This window comes from Macaca fascicularis, chromosome 1, assembly GCF_037993035.2.
Source record: "Macaca fascicularis isolate 582-1 chromosome 1, T2T-MFA8v1.1".
NCBI classification, from domain to species: domain Eukaryota; kingdom Metazoa; phylum Chordata; class Mammalia; order Primates; family Cercopithecidae; genus Macaca; species Macaca fascicularis.
Window position 1 is genome coordinate 71632114 of NC_088375.1, and position 18712 is coordinate 71650825.

General features: G+C 41.1%; 1 protein-coding gene across 5 annotated transcripts in view; it reads right to left on the reverse strand.

Moving 5' to 3' along the window:
* The window catches only part of LOC141409959 (uncharacterized), a 248235-nt gene that overhangs the window by 105943 nt on the left and 123580 nt on the right, over positions 1 to 18712 (reverse strand). The window contains exon 6 of one of the 5 annotated variants that reach the window (XM_074036437.1): positions 9561 to 11844. The exons of the other annotated variants lie outside the window; for them this stretch is intronic. The gene's annotated coding sequence lies outside the window, so the exon portion shown is untranslated. Of the gene's footprint in view, positions 1 to 9560; positions 11845 to 18712 lie in introns of those variants that run through there. 5 annotated transcript variants of the gene reach the window in all.

Genomic DNA, 18712 nt, shown 5'->3' on the forward strand with positions numbered 1-18712 from the left:
AAACTCCCTTTCTTTTCCACACCTCCTGTCTGCCTGAGCAGAGGCTGTAGGGAGTGGAGAATATCCCAACCGGTGGAGATGTGATTAGGTGATGAGGGAGCCTGGCTGTCACTCACTCCCTCTCCCAGGCTTAAGGAAACTGTCAGCTGAAGCTTTCCCTTGGGGCCTGGAGTGGAGTCACTCACAGAGTAAACACTGTTATAAGTCTTTTTCACTATAACTCTGTGGACCCCTCACACACACACACACACACACACACACACACACACACAGTGGAGGATATAAAACCAAGCTGAGAATATGGTGGCTAGAATGTGTCGGGTCCCCGTTAGACACTTCTCCAAGAAAAGCAGAGAGGAAAAATAAAGAAAATATGGGACTTCTAATGAAGAGGTGCTTTAATTCTTCTTACTGCTTCTATAATACACACACATATGCATGCACTCACATGCATATACACACACACACACCTGTCTATATCACCAAATTTGTTTCATATATTTTCTTCCTTTCTTCTTCTTTCTCTCTCTCTGTGTTTCTATTTCTCTGCCCCTTCCTTCCTTCCTTCTTTCCTTCCTTCCTTCCTTCCTTCCCTCCCTCTCTCCCTTTCCTCCCTCCCTCCCTCACTTTCCTCCCTCCCTCCCTCACTTTCCTCCCTCCCTCCCTTCCTTCCTTCTTTCCTTCCTTCCTTCCTTCCCTCCTCTATTTCTTTCTCCCTTTCTTCCTCCTTTCCTTTCTCCATTCCTTCTTTCCTTTATTTTATGGCCTCAGCCCAATCACCAAATGTTTGTTCTACATGCTATAAACTACTTGTTTTGCATAATTTTTACTAAAGTTATACTCATGGAAAATCTAAGTATTGCACCAAGCATAAAAATGCAATCTGTTAAGGAAACACTGTAAGTGGGCACTTCCCTAAGTTCTATGTTTTGTTTCTTTTAAAAGCTGTACATTCTTTTTTAAACCAAGTCTACAGTGTAGGCACACAGTTTAATGGGCTCGAAGTCAGTGTGTCTGGGCTGAATTCCCAGTTCCAGCACTTCTAGATGTGACCTTGAACCAGTCACTTAAGTTCTCAAAGACTTCACTTCTTCACCTCTAAAAATAGTAATAATAACATAAGCTAGCTCATTAAGTTATTGTGAGAAGAAAATTCACCAAAACATGTAAGGCACGTATAACAAAGTGGCCTTTAGTAAGTGTTCAACAAATATGATCCATTGGTATGATATTAGTCTTACATTTGTATTGAATATATATTATATGCCTAAAACCAGGCAAGTGAGGTGTATGAAAATAAGCTAATTATTGTTGACTTTTTACCAAATTGGTTGACCCAAGGCAGTGTTTTTGAGTGATGTGCACCACACTGCTGGACACCTGTGGGCTTCCCAATGGTGTGGCATGTGATACCAAAGTCTGAGAGCCACCATTGTCATGACCGGTGGCTGCCATTTTGAGCATCTAGGCTTTCTTCCCATTGAATTTCAGACTCCTCATGAAAAACTAGTAGATGATACAAGTTCTCTACCAGGGCAAGAATCTTTCTTCATGAAAATTGTGCTTATAAAAACAGTGTGAGGTGCTTATAAAAATACCGAACTTTAACGTATTCACACCTTTCCATTATTCTCAGGGGCAGCCTTTACTCCTTTCTTCTTTTCACACTGCAACCGATGGCAGATAATTTCACCAGGACTCCTCAAGGCATAGCCCCTTTTTGCATGTATTTAGGTACAATGGGAAAGCAGTAAATTCCTATGGAGTGAAACCACCAGGCTAACAGGCCCACTGAGGGAACAAACTTTCAAACCAACCAGGGAATTATTATTTCTGTCTTGACACTGTTCTGGGCAGAAGGCTTGCTGCTATCGCACACTCTTTCTATGGTAGGTGTCCCATTGTACTCCCTCAGTGTCTAGAGACTACCCCACTATACAGCAGGACGTCCTGCTTGGGCAGCATCTGGGCCCTGGCCTGGTTTTTCTCAGGAAAATTTCCACCAGCACATCAGCTACCTCCTCGGTGATGTACAGCCCCATCAGCACCACTGCTCACCCAGGGACAGGCCATCAGTCTCCCAAGGGTATAACAAAGTGAAAAGTAGCTTCTCATGCCAAATAGGAGTGGGACTCTTGGCCAAAGGCTCATGTCATGTCAAAATCAGGATTAACAGAGAGGCTCTATAAGCATTTACCCTTCCTCCCCTCTTACATCAGCCAAGTTCTGCATATTCACAGAGCACTGCAACATCAGTTATTTCATCTGATCATCTCAACCACCATGTGTATTAAGTAAGATATGTGTATCAATAACAATGATAATGATAATAATTGTAACAAATAATAAAAAAACTTTACTGGGGCCGGGCGCGGTGGCTCAAGCCTGTAATCCCAGCACTTTGGGAGGCCGAGACGGGTGGATCACGAGGTCAGGAGATCGAGACCATCCTGGCTAACACGGTGAAACCCCGTCTCTACTAAAAAATACAAAAAACTAGCCGGGCGAGGTGGCGGGCGCCTGTAGTCCCAGCTACTGGGGAGGCTGAGGCAGGAGAATGGCGTAAACCCGGGAGGTGGAGCTTGCAGTGAGCTGAGATCCGGCCACTGCACTCCAGCCTGGGCGACAGAGCGAGACTCCGTCTCAAAAAAAAAAAAAAAAAAAAAAAAAAAAAAAAAAAAAAAACTTTACTGGGAACTTACTCCATGCCAGTTACATGCCAAATACTTTGTATGGATTACTCCATTGTCATAACAACTGTATGATTATCCCTGTGGAAAGATAAGGAAACCAAAGCTCAAAGAGATTAACTTGTGCCCATTTTACAGATGAGCACTCCAGTGACTAACCCAGCAAGTGGTATTCTCAGGTCAAGAACCAAGCTCCTCAAGGCCCTTTCTAAGGACCATGATTTTTTTTTTATTTATTTATTTATTTTTTTTTAGCATCTTCAAGTCACCTGGGGGGTCTGAGGCCAGTTTGGGGCAGCTTTCAGGGTTCACTGTCCCAACCTCAAAGAGGTCAGTAACAGTGGTAAATCAGCTGCACCCATAGGCCAATATTGCTGCACAGACACAAACACATCTCATAACCAAAGCAAAGGACATGATCCCAGTTGGAAATGACTAATAGGGATCTTTTGCCTCTGAGGCAAAAGCTGGAATCTACAACCAGTTAGCGCCAGTTTCACTGGCATGCTCTGTCTACATAATACAGACTATGGCATTTGGCAATGGCTCTTAAATTTGGCACCCTCCACATTCCTCCTGGACCCACAAGATAACATAACCAAATGTTTTCTGATGCTGTAAGAAATGAGTATTTTGCAGGTAGGAGGAAATGCAAACATGCCCCCTACAGGATGCTCACTCCTTCCAATCCCAAGGGCAAAGTGGCTCACTTCCTTTTGACCCTTTCAAAGGTTAAATGTGAGCAAGGGCCCAGATAAATGGTCACAATGCAAACAAAGTCATGTAAATAAATGCATCTCTGATCTACACAGGCTGGTGATGCCAAATATGCCATCTGCATCATTTCTTATGATGAGCTGGATTTTTTTTTTTCCTGCATGTCCCAAGCAATGAGAAGATGACCATGTTTATGCAGACCAAGGCATGCATCATTTGACATTCTTGGAAATATTTTTAAAATTTCAGATCCACAGGCAATCAGCGGCATTTGTGCTTTTCTAAGTTAGGTTAAAGATGGAAGAAAGAGAGAATCTCACAAGAAAGTCATAGCGCATGTGTTCAGGGCCTGAGAGGGTACTTGCAATGTATTGTGATTTGGAGTGGGTTCTAGTTGTATCTGTAATCTGAACACCCTCACCTTGCCTGTTTATTCATATTCATTTAGCAAAAGCATTATTAACATGATTTATTCCTGCAGTTCCTAGTAGATCCAAGATGGGATCCAGGCATCTGGATCATTTTTCAAACAAAACAAAATGAAGCTTCTAGGTTAAGCAACAGCAAACATTTTCTGCAAAGAGCCAGATATGTTTCATTTTATGGGTTATGTGGTTTCTGTTGCAAAGACTTGCCTCTGCTATTGCAGCACAAAAGCAGCCCTAGACAATATGAGAACAAGAGGGTATGTCCGTGTTTTGATAAAGTTTTATTATTATGAAAACAAGCAGTGCACTGAATTTGGCTTGTGGGCTGTAGTTTTCTGACTCCTGTTCTAGATGACCCTTATTATCATTAACTGTGCTTGAGATCTGCTTGTCCAGAAAATATTGTGACTTTGGAGAGTGCTTCACAGGTGCCACTATCTATGGTGGAAAAGGGAGTTGCTTTTGCTTTTGGAACTTTTTCTCAATCAATATAGTAACACTGCTTTTCCCCATCCATGCCATAGGATAGAAAACTACATATTTTTAAATCATTCCTTCAATGCAATTGATGTATGCTTACATTGAATCCGTTCAAATACTTTTCAGAGATGCATAATGTAAGCATCAATCTTTTTGGAAGTAGAGTTTTACCAGATATACAGTCTAAACAACAAAAAAATCAATCTAATTATAGTCTAAGTTTTTCTGAGATCAGGAAAAAATGGATATTTCTGTTGGTTACTAGATGTATCATTGTATTTCAGGGTGTGACATAGAAAAAAGGTGTACATATATATGTATATATGTGTATATATATCTCTGAATATATATATAGGTGTATGTATATATAATGAAGAAAGTTCTTAAATATCAAGAGTAGGCCTATGCTCTTAATTTTATTATATTATTATGTTTGATAGAATTTTAAAAAATCAGTTCTTGACTATAAACTCTGAATTCTAGGATTCTGAAAAACACTTAGCACTTATTAAAGGGTAAGTTCACTTCAACAAATATTTATGAAATAACAATTTTGGATCTACTATTTCAATTCTTGAGTGGCAAGACTGTATAAGAGAAACAAAAAAAAATACCCATAGCAGAAGTGAAAAATACCATAAAAAGATCTCACAGCTATAGGAGCAATTAATTCTTCTTGAGTGGAAGTAGGGTAGAGGAAATGGAAGGAAAAGAAAGCACCATGGGAGCTCAGGAAGAACCACAGAGAAGGGGTGGCATTTGAGCTGGGCACCGAAGGATGAGTAGGAGATCTGCATGCAGAGAAGGGGCAAAGGAGAGAGTGTTCTAGCAAGGGCACAGAGGCAGGAATAGCACTGTATGTTTAAGGAGTGATGTCTAGGCTAATTGGACTTCAGTGCAAGGTGCCTGAGAACAGTGGAAGAAAGGCAGAAGATGCAGCCAGAGCCTGGAGTCACATGGTGAAGCACTGTTGGTCACACTAAAGCTTTGGGATTTCTCTTTTTTTTTTTTTTGACACGGGTCTCACTCTGCCACCCAGGCTGGAGTGCAGTGGTTCGATCTTCGCTCACTGCAACCTCTGCCTCCTGGGTTCAAGCGATTCTCCTGCCTCAGCCTCCCAAGTAGCTGATATTACAGGCATGCACCAACGTGCCCTGCTAATTTTTGTATATTTTGTAGAGACGGGGTTTCACCATGTTGGCCAGGCTGGTCTCAAACCCCTGGCCTCAAGTGATCCTTCCACCTCAGCCTCCCAAAATGTTGAGATTACAGACCTGAGTCACCATGCCCAGCTAAAACTTTGAAATTTATTTTAGAAGGCTGAGGGAAGCTATTTAGGTTTCAAAGCAAGGAGCTGACTTAATCTTAGATGAGTTTTAGAAAGCTGATAGTGGGCTAAGTCAGAGTGGGCCTTAAACCTGCCCAGATGTTCACAATTTGCCCCCAAAACAGGAGTGGTTCAACCTTACCCTAGGAAGCTAAACAAACTCCCCAAATGCCGGGATCCAGGAAGAATACAGGGAGAAGGGCCCCACACCTTATCACCGCACTTTCTAAGAGAAACTTTCTAAGAGAAAGCTGGGTGCACACCCAGGCCCAGGGCCAGGCTCTGTTCCCTCTCTCAAGAACAGCATGGACATGGATGGAGAGAAAAATGTTGCAGGGCAAGGAAAACAAACACACTGACCAACCAGTCTTTTCAATAGTCTGAGAAACAAGCTTTTAAAACACGAGACTCTGCTAGTAGCAAAACAGCTGCTATGGCCATCACACACTCTCAATGCAAAGCCACTCCAAGCCACCTCTGCAGATGTGCACAGTTTACAGTTGAATATGCATTTACACCACCATCGCTTCCTCAGGCAGGAGGAACTGGACTTGCTGCCTACCTTTGGCTCCACTGTTTTTCAACATTTTTTTTAAACATCCTCATTAACAGAAGATGCACAGAGTTGTTGCATGATGTGAACATTTTACTGTCCAGTCGTATCTTAATAAATGCTTTTGCTTCCTTGCAGATCTGCCCTGCCCGTGTTTGACACCTGAGTCCGAAGCTGGCACCTCATCCATTTCCTAGCCCTGCCTTTTTGCTTCCCAGGCTCCCTTTCCAGTGCCACCGTCGCCCTCTTTGCACTTCCCTCGCACTTCATCTCAGAAGCAGACTTCAAGGAGATCAAAAGAGGCTGCTCCTCAAGGAAGAGCAGGGGTCCTGCGGCTAGAAAGCAGGGGGCAGGTGAGCAGGTCTCTCCCACACAGGAGCCAGCACACCCGGGGCAGGCAGGCAGGCACTTAATAAGGGCTTTGAAATGGATTCTTTCAATAAGCACGTATAGACCATTTTCTGCACATCCTACGAAGTCCTAATAAGGCACAGCCACGATAAGAATTTGCTCTTTGGTGTTGACTGCAATAGCATGGAAACGAAGACGAGGATCGTGTGGCTCTCCTTTTAGGAAACCAAATTTCTAAAACCATGCAAGGAGAAGAATAGAATCCTTCCAGGCCCAATATTTACCAAGAGGGAGACCTTCCTCTCTGCCGATGGTCCGGAGGGTCACCCTGGGTCTCAGCAGAGGAAAAGTCGTAGGCCCTGGGCCAGAGTGCATGTCTGCTAGTCTAAGGGGAGAGGAGAGGACCAGAAGCACCAGAGCACATGATTTATTTCTGGTCATAAAGGAATCAATTACTGTACTAGGAGAAAGCAGCAATTTTTTTTTCTACTCTGCTTTTGCAATCATCTTTCTTCTCTGTTTTTATTTCATTCTCATTTAGCTATAACTGAGAAGTACTCGGTCCACTCTTCCCCATTCATTTTCCGTCATGTCATTTTATTTTACATTGAGAACCCATATCCTTGTTTACATGTAAATAACTAACTGTTATTCATGCTTATTTAAAAACAAAAAGAGACCACTAATTATCAAAATTGTTTGAAATATACCATTTTTGGCAAAAGATCCCTTATTACTATGGATCACTTTTCATTATTTAAACATGGTTTTTTGCTCTTTTTCTCTCAGGGATTGGATTTAAAGAATTGAGCTTTGGAATGGCCAAAGAAAGACTGAAAACTCTTTGGGTATAAATCGGAGGAAACTACTAAAATGCTAAGTATCATGTTGTCGTCTACTATTGCTTTTTGGTAATGGAAATACAGCTTGGTACACTCCTCAGAAGAACATCCTTATATTTTTAAATTGTAAGTGTTCAATTATGTGCAAGGGTCAGAGCAGAACTGATCTGAAGGAGCTCAATTTTAAAATCCCTTTAAAAATCTGGACAAAGGATGCCATAGTATTAAACTAAAATGTTTCAAAACAAAAAGTATTATGCGTGCCCCATGGTGGAAGATCAGATTTTTATTAATGCAAGTTTTAAATGCTGATTAATCCTCTTGAGAGTCAGTTTCCCAAAGCATTGGATTGTATTCAAGTCGTTTTCAAAACGGCACATCACTTCCAATATTCTGAATATTAATTGAACAACATTATAACTAAGGATACAAAGCAAGATTTAAAACATGATTACAGCTGTCAGTGCTTACATCTAAATAAGTCATTGGAAATTCAAGCATTAAAGAGAAAAATGTTGTAAATCGGTCTTAGCAGAACAGTGAAGCTCTCTCTCTTAGCCGTTTTAAAAAATAAATCTGATGCTTTAGGACCCAAGAGAGCTTCAGCTATGACTTGGCCTTGTATTTACATGGGCAATTTCTGATCAGAATTCAGAAATCAAAGGTAGATTTTTTTACTTGTGATTCGACACCGCATCAAGGACATTTTCTCGGGGAAGAAGGAGAGGAAGAGCCAGAGAATATTATCCAGTTGATAGAATCTTCACATTTCCTTATTTTCTATTTCTATTTCAGTCTCTGTCCACACTCAAAAATCAAAGAATTAGCCTAACTTAATCAAACAAAATATTACTGTGTTTTCAGAACAACTTATTCAGCTCATAGTCAAGCAACTACAAGTAACTAATGACTTATTTTTACAATAATCAATTTTTGTCTAAATTCAACTTCTTTTATCTCTCAAATCTAGTTTGGGGATTGATAAAATCCTCATCTCTCCACCAGATGCAATATAAAATACTGGCTTCTATTATAACCATGGGGAATTTTAGTTTCGTTTTGTTTCTTTAAATGGTTGCTGTGCATTTGAGTGATAGCTCTTTGTTCGAAAAGATGCAAAAGCCACTCTAACATCTAAGTCTAATGAGATAAATGGCATTATGAAGGGAATATTAAAAATTTACAGCCCTTTTTACTAAGTTTATTTGTCAGCCATACATGCTGAATATTGCATAGCACACCCACCCACACACACACACACACACACACACACACACAAGCATACAGTCCTAACGATGAAAAAGATATGAGGAGATAATGATGCAATCATAACACGTCTGATGGAGTTTGCATATCTCAGTTGCTGTTTGGCATGTTATTTAATTGTATTGCGCCAAACTGGCAGAATCACACAATATGTTAGTGTAAAGGGTCCACAGTTTAAAGGGAAAATCTAGAAGTGTTGACTATACACTGTCTAATTATACAACCTTACTGTCCCAGAATGTGATTTCAGAAACCATTTCTGACATATGGGAAAAGGGTAGAACAGCTGGTCATTAAGGTTTTCTCAAGACTATTTAGCAACACACTTGAATGTAATTAAAGTGAGACACTAAATACTGCACTTGTGGTACAATGTATTTTTAATTTTTATGGCATGTGGTAAAAGTAAATAGATGCAAAGCATTCAAGTTTCTCCATTCGGCATCCAATTTGTCAAAGACACACTGTCTGGCTGATTCCAAGCAGTGTCCTGGTGTTAGTCATAGACATCCATTTGGGGTGTTTAAGACTGTCTTTAAGGGACTGAATTTGGCAATACACAGATGAAATGTCAATTTGGGACCCTCAGACAAAGCACGAGATGAAATTCATTCGTTCATTCATTCATTCATCCAACACAGCTGGGATTATTTTAAGTGGGCATTATTTCTGCCCTCAAGTTGCTTGCTGCTTACGTTGCTTAAAAAGTGTGATAGATGCTCATTAAAGGGTGCTATGACAGCACCAAGAAGGAGTCTGGTCCACACTGGAGGCCTCCCCTGAATAAGAATTATTTTAGTCAGCCAAAAAATGGTGACAGTCAGGAGTAAGGAGTACGAATGAGGGAAGAAAAATAGTCCAAGCAGAAGGAGCAGCTAAAGCAAAGCCTTGGAGACAAAAAGGAATATGATAATATGAATACAGTCTTGACCTTTATTGAACAATTTATAATGTTCTGGCACTAGGGTAAGGCCTTGACATATATTGTCTCATTTAATCCTTACAACAACTCTATGTGGTAAGTACTATTATTATACTTTACAAATGAGGAAACTAACAGGCTAGTTTGTGGCAAAGGAATTAGCAGGTAACTGAACCACAGTTCAAGCCCAGGTTTGTGTGAGTTCCAAGTCAATATCTTTTCTCCAAAAGCCCCTTCCCAATTGACATATATGTATACTGCTGTATATTTAGCTTTCAAAGAAGTTAGAGTGTAAATACATTCATTCTTATAAAAACCCTATGATTAAGAGAATGAAAAGACAAGCTGCAGACTGGGAGAAAATATCTGCAAATCACATATCTGACAAACGATTTGTATCCAGAATATATAAAGAACTCTCTAAACTCAACAGAAAAAAAAAATCAGCCAATTAAGTAAATGAGCAAAAGATACAGGATGGCAGATAACCAAATGAAAAAGTGCTCAACATCATTAGCTATTAGGGAAATGCAAATTATACCACAGTGAAATACCAATACCTGTGTTATAATGGCTACAATAAAAATAATGACAATGCCAAGTGCTAGCAAGGATGTACAGCAACTGGAACTTTCACACATTGCTGGTGGGAGTGCAACATTGTACTGTCACTGTGGAGAGTGTTGACAGTTTCTTAAAAAGTTAAACATACACTTACCATATGACCCAGCAAACTCACTCCTAGGTATTTAAAATAGAGAAATAAAAACTTATGTTCACATAAAAACCTGTATGTAAATATATAGAATAACATTATTTATAATCTTCAAAAACTAGAAACAATCCAAATGTTCATCAGCCAGTGAACCAACAAACTGTAATACTGCTCAACCATGCAAAAGAATGAATTACTGGCAAAAACAACATAGATGAATCTCAAAGACATTATGCTAAGTGAAAGAAGCCAGTCTTAAAAAGGTTACACACCATGTGAAATTCTCAAAAAGGAAACCTCTATTAGAGGGATAGCTGCCATAGGTTAGGGTAGGGGGAATGGTTTGACTTATAAAGGGCAGTACAAGATAATTTTTCTGGGGTGAGGGAAATGTTCTGTATCCTGATGATGGTGGTAATTACATGAACATATACATTTTTAAGACTCATAGAACTACACATCAGAAAATGCTAATTTTACTGTATACAAATTAAAAATAAAAGTAAAAAACCTTATGAAGTAGGAGTTTTAGTCTGGGTTCCCCAAAATAAATCCTGAGATAAAAAAAATTAAGTGCTAGAAATTTATTTTTTAGGTGAACTCAGGAATCAAAAGTGAAGAAATGGGGACAAAGTGAAAAAAGCCAGACAAAGAAAGGAGAAAAGCCAATAGAGCTGCCTTAACGGGTGGCTGCTGTGGGCAATTTGAGCTTCATTGTGCTGAGAATCCTCTAAGAAGCCATGTGAAATATGTCTCAGAATCATTCCACCTGGTCGCAAGTTAAGTCCCCCATCATCTCCATCTTCCTTTTGGTTGAGGGTTGCCCCTAGGAGCATAAACTCTTATGCTTCTAAGTTTTGCAAATGCCCTGGAGAGTTCTCAGGCCAACAAGCAGACAGACCCAGGCCCTTGAAGTGGGAAGATGTCAACTGTCAGGTGGGCTAAGGGATACAGGAAAGCCATTACCAGCATCTGCCAATGAGATATTAGTAATGACTGCTCTACACAGATGGTTCTGCAATTAAGTGCAGGGAAATTTACCAAACAATGAAAAGAAATGTATGCAATGTTAACAACAAAACTTCTAGTCATCAGGGAAAATGCTTACAAAATGCTAGGTATCATACTAGATTTGCCAGACTTCATATACGGCCATAGAATACTTCCCCAACAGCCTTATGAGGTAAACATCATTATCCCCAATTTACAAGTAAGGAAACTGAAGCCCTAGGCAGTTAAGTGGCTTTCCGAGGCACATAAACACATACAATACTAGGAGGTCATAAGATCAAGTCTGCCCAAAATAGAAGCCCATAGTCTTTCCCATCATGCTAGGCTAGTGCCTTCCCTGATTCATGTTGCCACATAGCATCACAGAAGGCACAGTAATTCTGAGGAAGTAGTGTACAGCATGGGGCAATCATGAATTGTGATAAAAAGCCAGACCTAAGTTACTCCAGGGCTGAGGTCTTGCTTGTAGGAATATCCGAGTCTTCTTTTTCTGGCTGTCTATGGGCATTTTATTACTCATTAGGATCTCCAATAGATTGTGGCTGAGAAAAACAAAAAGAGAGATGAGACTCAAACCAATACACTTTATACCTAACACAAATGTGTAGAAAACATTGAAACTTTAGATGATAAGAAATTGAAAATTGGCCCTGGATAATAATTATTTTTACTGCTGCTGCCTTCTCCAGCTGATTTCTAGCTATGACAATTGATCTTGTAGCTTCAGCCTCCTTGACACTGCTGTTGGAACTATACCTTTTATTTTCTTAATTGCTTCTTAATGGGTACTCCTTCATCCCTGAAGATGACTTTGCTGACAAAAGGACATGAACTTGGAGTTGTTTTCCACAGTAGGAAGAATAATATTACAGAGAGTCATCCACATTCCCTCACTCTCTCCCAGTCTCTATTGTTATCATAGTGGCTGGACACAGTTAGAGGATATAGACTTTTGGCCAAAGAACAAAGAAACACTAACTGACCCACGTGGGCATTGAACCCCTGACCTCATTAGCATTGTTTTCTCACCACCTTGGCTAACAGACAGCCCAATTATGAACACTGAATCAAAGAGGGAAGTCACCTCTTCACCTAGAGCCAAGAAAAGCCTACGACTGCTGGTTTATTAAAAAGAGAACGCTTCTCCAGTCAAATAATCACAGAATGGACATCCACAAGAGATTTCTTGAAATTGTCTCTACCTTGAATGGCTCAGTTTAACAAGAATTGTTGTCAATGTAGTCTAGTCTGGAAGGCAATGAAGGCTTTGAAAGCATCACTCCGAGGCAACGAATGTGCTGAAGTGTACTGGAGTATACTTTCTTACAAAGACGCCAAAGACACATGCCCTGTTGAATCTTGGGCAGTTGTGATCGCCATTCCTAGCGCCCTCTTTGAATCCCTTCCACACTGTAAGTCCTGACACTTGAAGCCCTGTCTGGGAAGAGAATTATTCTTTGGAGTGTCTACTGAGGGATCTATGGCAGACAAACTTCAACAATGAGTTTGACAATGGAAATTACTCTTGTTACTCTATGAAAACACAGACATTCCTCAAAGTGGTTCTTAAAACTTCCTTGTTCTGAAAGAGAAGAGATTTGTATGATTTATGTTTGGGGGTACATAAGCATATGTGTCTACGTAATTGTTTAGGAATTTTTAAAATATAAGCTGAATTACATCTAAATAGTTTTTTTTTTTCATATAAACTGAAGTTATTTCATTGAGCTCCTGTGATGCAATGACTGAATTGGTCAATTAAGATGTGATGCTAGTAAAGCCTAAAATAATGGCATGACTCTTAGACCAGTTATAGCCATGGGCCACAACCCTAGCTAGGGCCAACCAGCTCACACATGGTGTGATTTACATAATGAGGACAAGGAGAGAAAGCGCATGGATGGTTCATTGCAGAAACATCGTCTCTACTGGGAAAAAGAAAAAAAAAAGGCCAATTCTGATGGCATTGGTTTAGCTTTATACTATGCTCATATATTAAGGCCAGCACTAATTAATGAATGAGAAGACATATGCCTAGAAGCTAGATTTGGCCCATACAAAGGTGAATCACAGTTCCAGACTCCAGACTGCAGCTGTATTTCAGAATATGGTTTACTCTGTAGAGTATATGTTGACCCTATGTATTTAGCTGCTAACGCTTTCTTCCCCTCTCCTCAACATGAGACAATGATTAAACTTCCCCCTATGTCCCACCTGCCAAGCATACACATAAAATTTACAGCCATCACAAAGCCAAAGTCATGAGTTGATCCTGACCCAATTTCGTAGGCATTACTATTGTCTCAAAATCCCATTCTCCTCTACTTCCAGGTGCAAGGAAAATTACACAGCTCTGCCCTTTGAAGTTAAGTGTGTCCAGTGTAAGTAGCTTGGGCCAATGAAATGTGAGCAGAAGCATTCAAAACATTTAAGTCCTTATATTCAACTCTCTCAATTTTGTGGTGGCAAACCTGGGCCTCCTGTTGAGATGTGAGTACTAGGAGTGCTGGTCCCTAGTCATCCTGGGATCCTGAGTGACAACAATATGGAGCAAAGGTGGCCCTGACCCTATACCACCATTTCGATGTTAGAGTGGGCAAGAAATCAGCCTTTGTGTTTTAAGCCACTGAGAGTTTGGGGTTGTTTCCACAGGCTAACCCAGTTGCCTCACGAAAGAAGAAAGCACTTCAACCTGTCAGCCATTCAGACAGTGGAGATCAGGTGCCTGAAGTCTTGGGGAGAGTTCTGGGAACCTAAATGCTCACTAAGGATCTCCATTCAATACTGGCCCTGATATATGACTAGTTTTATGCCTCAGTTTTCCCTTACCATCAGCCCCTCTGAGTGGGGATTTGCCATTATTCATGCCTAGCTTTCTCCAGCCCTGCCATAACAGCAATATCAATATAGTTTTGGGTATCTCCTGCCTGCCACCTGTACTAGGATTCCATCCCCTGGCATGAATTTAGACCCCATCTCAGCCTCTCCTGGTTTGCAAGCTCCCTTCATATCTTCCCTGGGCTGCTCTCATAGCATGCAGCCACAGGCTCCTCACTCCCTGTCTGCCTTCCCACTTCAGGGCTTGGTAGTCAGGTTGTTGATGCATCTCAGGCAGAGCCCACTTGAGTTTTGAAGACAATTGCTTTTGCTATGTCCCAGGATATGGTTAAGTTATATGTATGAGCCCAGGCGAACCTGAGAAGGATGAAGTTCCAGAACTAATCCCACTTCTGCAGTAGAGTGGGTAGGGAGCAGAGTCTACAACAGGTCTGAAGGAAGTCTAATCCAACAGGTGGCATGTGGACTCAAGTGGAAATTAGAAAAATGGTTGGTGTCAAGACACAATGTGGCATGAAAAGCGAAGTTTTAGCAGGAAATTAAATTGAGGTCAATACCAGGAGGCTCAGAGAAGCAGCCAACATCAGAGAAGTGTGCAAGGCAGCACAAACCCTCAAATGGATAGATGTTGGAGTACCAGTAGCATTTCTGAGATAGCTAATAAGACTGGATCCAGCTCTCAGACCCAAAGCAAATGCGAGCACATGGCTCAGAAACAAGGCCAAGGTCAACAATTCAGCTTTCTAGCCCAAGGTTTGGGGGATTGGAATAACAAAAGACTGTGCTGTCATTCCTTAAATTGTTCATGGGCAAACAATGTTTGTCCTGGAGTTTGCGAGAGGATGTGCCTATGCATAGAGGTTAAGGACGCTTGACATGAGACAAAGAGGCTGAGAACCAAGCAGGACCTAAGAGATGTCAGAAGTGAATTCAGCACATTTGCAGCATGGTCAGGCCACCATGAAAAGCAAAGGCTCAAAATTTCCAGATTGAAACAATCTGATGTGAAAACTAACAATTCAAACTCTTACACAGATGTTGACAAGGTTTTCAATCAATGGAACCTTTCTGGATTGGTAGAGGGGGTGCCAAGTGTGGACTTTAACATATCCTGAACCCCCAGGGTATATACATGGGGTAGTGCTACTAGCTTAGAAAATTGGGGTGGAGGGATGAAGAGAGAGTACCAGTCTCTATTAGCTCTGTCTGCCAGTGTTCAACAAGAACTCGCCATCTGCCACCAAAAGTATAGGAAGATTTGGATCTTTTCCTTAAGGAGCCCTTATTTTTAGTACCAAAGCAGTAAATACAGTACTGTGAAAGCATTGTTAAACAATAGGTACTTTAGTGTCAACTTGCATTGATGTGCCTCTACATACCATAGAATTGCAGAGAAGAGAGAAAGGAATGCTAGAAAAAAACCGAAGAAGTCTTCACAAGAAGGCAGATTTTGCACAGGCCTCGAGGAAGGGTAGAAATTGGATAGAGCAAAAGGAAGGGTATATCCGACAAGAGAAACAGCACAAGCAAGGTCCTGGAAGTCAGGTGTGCTAGACAAGCAGGAGGCCAGCCAGGTGGAGAGAATAGGGGTGTTGATCAGTAAAAATAAGTCGGGGCAGGTGGGCCATCCAGAAAGTAGCAACACTTGCCAGGCAGAGTAGTTTAAACTTGCTAGGGTAGAAATTAGAAAGCCACAGAACAATTCACACAGAAGACAGCGGTCTCAAAGCAAAGGAAATGGTTGAAAAGCAGGGGGCCTAGGTCAAAGTCTGGGGAGACCTTGGGCAAGTAACCACACTGAGCTTCCCAAGGGGCAATAGTACCAAGAAATAAACTCTCGATGAATGTCCAATTTCAACTTAAACAGACACCAGCCCCAAAACGGTGCGAAAAAACCCCACCCTGGACTGAGAACAAACCTGGGTTTTCAGCATTTGAAACCACCGTCTTTCATACTTGAAAGCATCAGGGCCTTCATAGAAATCAACACTTCTTGACTAGCCCTCTCTAGCACCTCCATTACATCATCGCCCTTCTCGAATATGTAGGTATCTCCTGTCACCTGTACGCTGATGCCATTCCGTGGAGTGAGCAGAGCGACTGTGTCCTGAAATCGCGTCAGTGATAGGCTGGACACAGACACTCCCACCTCATCGACCAAGGATTCCTGTTCCTGGCCACCTACACAAATCACCTTCCCCTGCTAGTTTGGAGCCACAGGACAAACCAGGTCCTCCTTCTCCTTCCTGTTTTCAAAGGCCAGGCAGGAGAGATTGAAACCTGCCTGGTGGACCAGAGTTTAGCAGGACCCTGGGAACCTTCTGAGAGGGAATCCTCCTAAGTTCGTGTTTGTTGGCTTAAGAGTCCAGTCTCTAAGATACACAGATCTAAGTTCTAAAAGTCACTAACACTTTATGTGATAGACATCATGTAATTCGGTTTAAAAGGAAGTGGAAAAATCCGTCAGTTGCTTGACTATTTCGTTTTTACCAATTTACAAACATCCAAACATTTGGGGAAATGCTTTTAACCCAAATGTCTTTAGCATCGTGCTGACTCACAGTCACACTTGGTGGCTACTTTTGATAATTTGGGGGTCACCTCACAGGATGATATTGCACTTTACAGGTATTGTGTTTTTTACCAAGCGAAAGTTTGTGGCAAGTCTTTGTTCAGCAAGTCTATTGGCACCATTTTTTTTGAGCATGTGCTCACTTTGTGTCTTTGTGTCATATTTTGGTAATTCTTGCAGTGTTTCAAATGTATTATTATTGTATCTGTTATGGTGATCTGTGATCAGAGATCTTTGTTATTATTATCATTGTTTTGGAATACTAAGAACTGGGCCAATACAAGATGGCAAACTTAATCAATATATGCTGTGTGTGTTCTGATTGCTCCACTGATAGGCTGTTCCTCATCTGTCTTCCTCTCCTTGTACTTCCCTATTTTAGGAGACATAATAGTATTGAAATTAGGCCAGTTAACAACCCCACAATGGCCTCTAAATGTTGAAGTAAAAGAAAGAGTTGCACATCTCTCACTTTAAATCAAAAGCCAGAAATGATGAAGCTTCATGAAGAAGGCATGTCAAAAACCAACATAGCAAACAGTCAAGTTGTAAATGCAAAGGAAAAATTCTTGGAGGAAATTAAAAGTGCTACTCCAGTGAACACAGGAATGATAAGAAAGCAAAACAACCTGATTGCTGGGATGGAGAAAGTTTGAGTGGTCTGGATAGAAGAACAAACCAGCCACAACATTCCCTTAAGCCAAAACCTAATTAAGAGCAAGGCCCTAACTCTCTTCAATTCTACGAAGGCTGAGACAGGTGAGGAAGCTGCAGAAGAAAAGTTGGAAGCTAGCAGAGATTGGTTCATGACATTAAGGAAAGAAGCCATCACTGTAACATAAAAGTGCAAGGCAAAGCAGCAAATGCTGATGGAGAAGCTGCAGCAAGTTATCCAGAAGATCTAGCTAAGATTGACTCCAATTTTGACAGAGGTTCTACGGTAGATAAAATGCTAGCAAACAGCATCACACACTACACAGAAATCTTTCATGAAAGGAACAGTTCACTAATGGAGCAAACTTCATTGTTTTCTTATTTTTTTAATTTTCCGCAGCCACCTCTACCTTCAGCAACCACCCCCCGGATCAGTCAGCAGCCAACATTGAGGCAAGACCCTCCACCAGCAAAAAGATAACAACTCACTGGAGACTCAGATGATTGTTAGCATTTTTAGCAATAAAGTATTTTTAATTAAGGCATGCACATTTTTTAGACATGTTGCTATTTCACACTTAATAGGATACAATATAGTGGAAATATAACTCATATATACTGGGAAACCAAAAAAAATGTGTAACTTGCTTTACTGCAGTGGTCTTGAGTCAAACGTGCAATTATCTCCAAGGTAAGCCTGTACATTAGTAAGAGGGGGCACCGGCACCATTCAAAAACTCAGCGCTAGCTGTCCTCTATTGACCAGAGTTGATAGTAAGAGTTGCTGTTACAAAACTGAGCTCCTTTATAGCTGTGGAGATGATAGGATGGCTGTAAAATAGAAGTCAGGTGATGGCAAGTCACAATCAGAAGCAAGCTGGGTGCAATAAGAGTATAAGCATCAAGATCAGCAAGGGAAGCAGGACTGAAGGCCACGGAGATGGTTCATAGAACTTACCATTCTAGGAGCAAACTATAAAAATATATACAGCCAACAAGGGTTCTGTGTAGTTTATATGACCAAAAGAAATCAAGGATGGAGGAGGAAGGGATTGAGGGAAGCTGCCCCAGTAAGTCATGACTCCTTGCCCAGTTTCTGGATCTGACGCCATCACCTGAAGGAAAAGTCAGGTCCCATGAGGAAGGACCCTGCACTACCATGGCAAAAATTTACAGTAATAATTCCCCCAAACCCTCCCTTAAAACCACATGTGTGGCTACTTGTTCAGGTAACCACACATTAGGGAAAGGGGGATATTTGAGAACTTTCAGATACGTGAGAACTGTCAGACACAAGGTCTGAGGTGCCCAAAAAGGAACTGGGGGTCCAAAATATCATTGTGGAC